This window comes from Pristis pectinata, chromosome 21 (genome assembly GCF_009764475.1).
Source record: "Pristis pectinata isolate sPriPec2 chromosome 21, sPriPec2.1.pri, whole genome shotgun sequence".
Classification (NCBI taxonomy): domain Eukaryota; kingdom Metazoa; phylum Chordata; class Chondrichthyes; order Rhinopristiformes; family Pristidae; genus Pristis; species Pristis pectinata.
In genome coordinates this window covers 36,415,926-36,423,214 of record NC_067425.1, presented here as the reverse complement: position 1 = coordinate 36,423,214, position 7,289 = coordinate 36,415,926, and positions in this window count along the sequence as shown.

The window sequence follows — 7,289 nt, the reverse complement described above, 5'->3', positions numbered from 1 at the left end:
AAGGCAGACTGGAAGCAAATCATCCTCTATGCTGAGAGACTGCTGAAGAAGAATCCACCTATTGGCTGTCCTTATCTAACCCATGGTATCAGTGATAGCCGTGTACCAGTCAAGGTGTTGTTCTTTCAGCTCCTGTAACAGTACAAGAGATGTCTTGCTACTATGCATGCAACAAAAGATGTCTTAGCAGGACCCTTAACAGCACTCATGTACAAGGGGATCTTGGGGTCCAAATCCATAGTTCACTGAAAGTAACAATGCAAGCAGGTAGTGATAAAGGTGTACTGCATGTTTGCTTTCATTGATTAGGGCACCAAGGATAAGAGTCAGGAAGTTCTGCTGCAGCTGTATAAAACTTTGGTTTGGCTGCACTTTTTGAGTATTGCATGCAGTTCTGGTCACCCCATTACAAGAAGATTGTGGAGGCTTTGGAGAGGGTGGAGAAAAGGTTCACCAGGATGCTGCCTGGATTAGAGGATATGAACTATAAGGAGGGCTTTGGACAAACTTGGATTGTTTCCTTGAGTGTTGGAGGCTGAGGGGAGACCTGATAGTTTATAAAGTTATGAGAGGCATAAATAGGGTAGGCAGCTAGAATCTTTTTTTTCCCCAGGGTAGAAATGTTTAATAATAGAGGACATAGATTTAAGCTGAGAGAGGGGAAAGTTTATAGGGAATTGCAGAGCAAGTTTTTTTTTACACAAGTGCCTGGAATGCACTGCCAGGAGTGGTATTGGAAGTAGATATGAAGATGTTAAAGAGACTTTTTGACGGGCACATGAATATGCAGGAAATGGAGGGATTAATTTACCATCCACCATCTATCATTCACCTTGCCGTCTCCCAACTCCAGCCCTGCTCATGTCCCCTACCTGGTACTGCCTGCCTGTCATCTTACAGCCCTCCTCAATGCACCAATTGCCTCAGAATCCCTTCTGACCACTGCTCTTTATTACTGGCCATCTCATCTCTCCACTCTCAGTCCTCATGCAGGGTTTTGACCTGAAATGCCAATAATTCTTTTCCTTCCACAGTTGCTGCTTGACCCGCTGAGTCCTTCCTGCAGATTGTTTGTTGTTGAGGGATTAGTTTAATTTGGCATCATGCTTGGCACACGTTGTGGGCCAAAGGGCCTGTTCCTGTGCTGTTCAATGTTCAGAAGCCAAAAAACAATTTTATTCTGAATGACTTCTTATTTGGAGACATTGCCAGGTGTATAGAACCAGAGGTTTTTGTATGTTTCAAGGAGACCACCTTTTTTTGAACTCCTGAGGGTACAGACCCAGTCTACTTAATTTGTCCACATAGGACAACTTCCATCCTCCCCAGCAATCCCAGGGGGGAAAAGAAATCTGAACTGTCAACAGTATTCACTCTACCACAAGTGACACAGTGTTTACAAGCCCAGTGATCCAGGTGCGATCTGTATGTAGAACTTGTATGTTCTCCCCAGAGCCACGTGGGTTTGGTAGGTAAATTGATCACTGTAAATTACCTCTGTGTGGTGAGTGATAGAATCTGGGGGGAGGGGAATTGATGGAAATTTGGGAAGAAGCTATTACTAATTTTAGTGTCAAATTAGTTATGGAATGGGACAGATCTGGTCCACAAGTATATGTTCTAAGTTTCGGACAAGGCAAATTTTTTATGGTATTAGACAGGAACTTGCAAAAGTTGATTGGAGTAGGTTGTTTGTGGAAAAAGGGATGTCTGGCAAGTGAGAGCCTTTTTAAAAGTGAAATAATGAGAGTTCAAGGTCTTTATGTTCCTGTTAGAGTGAAGGGTAAGGCTGGCAGGAGTAGGGAACCCTGGATGATAAGGGATATTGAGGGTCTGGTCAGGAAATGGGAGGAGGCATGGGTCAGGTACAGGGAGCTGGGATCAAGTGAATCCCTGGAGGAGTATAGGGGCTGCAGGAATATACTAAAGCAAATCAGGGCAAAAAAGGGAACATGAGATATCTTTCACAGAGATGATTAAGGAGAATCTAAAGAGATTTTATAAGTAAGGGAAAAAGAATAACCAGAGATAATATAGGCCCCTCAAAGACCAAAGTGGACTTCTTTGTGTGGAGCCACAGAAGATGGGCAAGGTCCTCAATGAATATTTCTCCTGTTTTTACTGTGGAGAAAGACATGAAGACTTTGGAACTTGAGATAGTTAATGGGATGTCTTGGGGATAATCCACATTCCAACAGAGGAGGTGCTGAATGTCTTAAAATGTATGAAGGTTTATAAATCACCAGGGCCTGATCAGGTTTATCCAAGAACACTATGGGAAGCTAGAGAAGAAGTTGCTGAAGCCCTGGCTGAGATGTGTTCATCATTATTAGTGACAGGTGAAGTGCCGGAAGACTAGAGGGTGGCTAACATTTGTACCATTATGTAAGATGGGCTGCAAAGATAAACCTGGAAACTATAGACCAGTAAGCCTAACATCTGTGGTAGGTAAGTTCTGAGGGATAAGATGTACATGCATTTGGAAAGACAGGGTTTGATTAGGGATAGTCAACATAGCTTTGTGCTTGGGAGATCATGTCTCATGAATTTGACTGAGTTTTTTGAAGAAGTAACCGAGAATGTCGATGAGGGCAGGGCAGTAGATGTGGTCTACATGGACTTCAGTAAGGCCTTGGAAAAGGTTCCGCATGGTAGGCTTCTATGGAAAGTTGGATGGCATGGGACCCAGGGAGAGCTGGTGAATTGGATACACAATTGACTTGATGGTAGGAAGCAGAGGGTGATAGTGGAAGGTTGTCTTTTGGACTGGAGGCCGTGACTGGTGTTGCTCCCCAGGGCTCAGTGCTGGGCCTATTGCTGTCTGTCATCTATATCAATGATTTGGATGAGAATGTACAAGGCGTGGTTACTAAGTTTGCAGATGACACTAAAATAGGTGGTGTCATAGTGAAGCTGGTTATCAGGATTTACAGAGGGATCTTGATCAGCTGGGAAAGTGGGCCAAGGAATGGCAAATGGAGTTTAATTTGGATAAATGTGAGGTGTTGCATTTTGGGAAGACAAATGAGGGTAGGGCTTTCACAGTGAATGGCAGGGTCCTGGGGAGTGTTGCAGAACAGAGGGACCCAGGAGTACAAGTACATGGTTCACTGAAAGTGGTGTCACAGGTAGACAGGGTGGTGAAGGAGGCTCTTGGCACTCTGGCCTTCATCAGTCAGGGCACTGAGTATAGAAGTTGGGATGTTATGTTGCAGTTGTATGACGTTGATGAGGTCGCATTTGGAATAATGTGTTCAGTTTTGGTCTCCCTGCTATAGGGAAGATGCCACTAAGCTGGAAAGAGTGCAGAGGAGATTTATGAGGATGTTGCTGGGACTCAAGGTACTAAGCTATGGAGAGGGGTTGAGCAGGTTGGGACTTTATTCCTTGGAGCTTTGGAGAATGAGAGGTGAACTTATAGAGGTGTATAAAATCATGAAGGACATAGATAGGGTGAATGCAGACCTTTTTTTCCAGGGTTGGGGAATCAAGAACTAGGTTTGAGGGGAGAATTTAATAGGAACCTGAGGGGCAACTTTTGTGGTTTGTATATGGAACGAGCTGCCAGAGGAAGTGGGTGAGGCAGGTACATTAACAACATTTAAAAGGCACTTGGACAAGTACAGGGATAGGAAAGGTTTACAGGGATATGGGCCAAATGTAGGCAAATGGGACTAGCTCAGATGGGAATCTTAGTTGGCATGGATTAGTTGGGCTGAAGGGCCTGTTTCTGTGCTGTATGACTCTGTGACTCTCATATTAAAAAAATTGGGATTCATGTAGGGTGAGTGTTTACAGAATTGGCCCGGGAGACGTTGGAGCAGTGGGTCCCTCACAGGTCTGGGCTAATTTAGAAGGGCCAATAAAAAGGAGGTCGTGTCAAGCGGAGCGGCCATTGTCGGAGTGAACAGAGTCAGAATGAGTGGCTTTGGCACAACAGGCTTCGGCATCAAGAGGCGGAGGCCATCTGCAACAACACTGATGAGTAGCTGGTAAGTAAGGGTAAGGTTTACTGTTATAGCTTTTAAGTAGACTACAGCTAGGTAAGAAAAAAAATAGTTCAGATGGAGGGCATGGCAATGTGCTCCAGCTGCATGACGTGGGAGCTCGTGGACCGCAGCAAGGTCCACGATGGCCATGTCTGCAGTAAGTGCTTGAGGCTGGAGGAACTTCGGCTCAGAATTAATGAGCTGGAGTCACAGCTTCAAACACTGCAAAGCATCAGGGAGGGAGAGAGTTATGTAGATGCTGTGCATCAGGAGACAGTCACCCCCCTCTTAGAGCAGGTACTTCCTGGGTCCAGGAGGCAGATAGATGGGTGACTGTCAGGGGAGAGAAAGGGAACAGGCAGACAGTGCAGAGGACCCCGGAGGCTGTTCCCCTCAATAACAGGTTTTTGGATGCTGTTGAGGGGGATGACCTACAGGGATCAAAAGGCAGAAGCCAGGTCTCTGGCACTGGGACTGGTTCTGCTGCTCAGAAGGGAAGGGAGGAGAAAAGGAGGGCAATAGTGATAGGGGACTCGATAGTCAGGGGAACAGACGGGTTCTGTGGCAGTGAGCATGAATCCTGGATGGTGTCCCGGTTGCCTCCCAGGTGCCAAGGTCCAGGATGTCTCTGATCGGGTCCACAGCATTCTTGAGCGGGAGGGAGAACAGCCAGAAGTCATGGTTCATGTTGGTACCAATGACATAGGTAGGAAGGGGATGAGGTCCTGAAAAGTGAGTTTAGGGAGTTAGGCAGAAGGCTGAAGAACAGGACCTCAAGGGTAGCGATCTCGGGATTGCTGCCAGTGCCATGTGATAGTGAAGGGAGGAATGGGAGGAGATGGCAAATAAATGCGTGGCTGTGGAATTGATGCAGGAGGGAAGGTTTTAGATTTTTGGATTATTGGGATCTCTTCTGGGGAAGGTGGGACCTGTGCAGAGTGGATGGGTTACACCTGAACTTGAGGGGGACCAATATCCTTGCAGGCAGGTTTGCTAGGGTGGTTCGGGAGAGTTTAAACTAGTTTGCGAGGGGGATGGGAACCGGAGGGCTAGGTATGTGCATGGAGTAAAGTCGGATCTAACATATAGAGAGGCTTTGAGAAAGGAGAAGCAGAGTATAGGGTATAAAAGTAGAAAGGTGGATGGGCTAAAGTGCATTTACTTAAATGCAAGAAGCATCAGGAATAAGGTTGATGAACTGAGAGCTTGGATAAATACATGGAACTATGATATTGTGGCTCTTGGAGAGACTTGGCTGTCACCAGGGCAGGAATGGATACTGAATATTCCTGGATTTCGGTGTTTTAAAAGGGCTAGGGAGGGGGGGAGAAGAGGAGGAGGGGTGGCGTTACTGGTCAGGGACACTGTTACAGCTGCAGAAAGGGTGGATAATGTAGAAGGATCCTCTCTAGAGTCAGTATGGGTGGAAGTTAGGAACAAGAAAGGAGCAGTTACTCTACTGGGAGTATTCTGTAGGCCCCCCGGTAGCAGCAGGGATACTTAGGAGCAGATTGGGAGGCAGATTTTGGAAAGGTGCAAGAATAACAGGATTGTTATCATGGGAGACTTCAACTTCCCAAATATTGATTGGCACCTGCTTAGTACCAAAGGTTTAGACAGGGCAGAGTTCGTTAAGTGTGTCCAGGACGGATTCCTGTCACAGTATGTTGACAGGCTGACTAGAGGGAATGCCATATTAGATCTAGTATTAGGTAATGAACCAGGTCAGGTGACAGATCTCTTGGTGGGTGAATATTTGGGGGACAGTGACCACCGCTCCCTAACCTTTAGCATTGTCATGGACAAGGGCCTGTATTGTGCTGTACTGTTCTATGTTCTATGAAATGGGTGCTTGATAGTTGGTGAAGACTCAGTGGCTGGAGAGCCAGATGCCGTGCTGTCTACTCTATAACAAGTATATCCTTCCTTAGATAGGGAGACCAGGCATGCACAACATTCTGAATGCAGTCTCACCAGGGCCTTGCAAAGCTGTACTACCTGTAACAGGCATCTCAAGGCACTGGAAAAATACCTCTAATGCTGTGTCCACAAGCTCCTCCAAGTTCATTAGAAGGAGAAGTGAACCAATGTCGGGGTCCTCTCCCAGGTGGTAGTGTAGTGGTTCGTGTGATGCTCTTACAGTGCCAGCGACCCGCCACTGTCTGTAAGGAGTTTGTACGTTCTCCCTGTGACTGCGTGGGTTTCCTCCGGGTGCTCCAGTTTTCTCCCGCATTCCCACACGGGTTAGGAAGTTGTGAACATGCTATGTTGGCGCCGGAAGCGTGGCGACACTTGCGGGCTGCCCCCAGAACATTCTACTCAAAAGATGCATTTCACTGTGTGTTTCGATGTACATATGACTAATAAAGAAATCTCATCCCCAGCACTGAGATCCCTCATCTGGACCCACCTATCACCCGCCAGCTCCACCCCTTCCCCCCACCTTTTTATACTGGCTCTCTCCCCTCTTTCTTTCCAGTCCTGATGAAGGGTCTCAACCCGAAACATCGACTGTCCATTTCTCTCCATGGATGCTGCCCGACCTGCTGAGTTGCTCTGGCTGCTCTGCGTGTTGCCCCAGCACTGAGGCCTAAGTTACTGTTAGTTGGCCAGGTTGGGTGGGCCATGTCATTCACATGCCTGACACCAGGCCCCTGAAACAAGACTCTCTTCTGAAAGTGGGAAGAATACCAGGTGGACAAGCTGGGCCGAATAGGCTGTCTGAATGAAGGATCTCACGTCAAGAGCAGAGCTGTAGTTGAGGAAGCCTTTTAGATGTTCCTTACAGCAATTTGACTGTCTCTCTTGATGAGTTCACTTCTGTCCTTGCTTTCAGGTGGGTGGGGCTTTGGGTATTTGGCCTGTAGACAGCCTTGACAATTCTAAAGAACCCACACGTCCTGGGACATCAGAGGACCATTGAGGTCTGTTACACCTGGGGTTGTCCAATACAATCCTGTCATTCCAGACCCTGAACTTCATATTGTGGATGTAAGTTGCTTGCATTTGGTTTCTTCCAGTGCAGAGTATTTGATGCACACCAGTCATCAGACAGGCTTGACAGAGTGAGATCTTGGTCCTCTAACTGGGATGACTGGAGACCATGTCTGAACCTACCGTGCCAGACCTACAGATTTCATTGTGCAGAGATAATCCCCTTGCAGCTTTATCCCAAGTGTGACACCGCTCGTCTGGTTGGGGCTTAGGGTTTTATGGAGGACTTTACTGGCCAGAGTTTTTCTGAGAAGAGGAAACTCTCCCCAGGCAAACAACTGAAGTTCTCGGAAGGGTTTTCTCTGG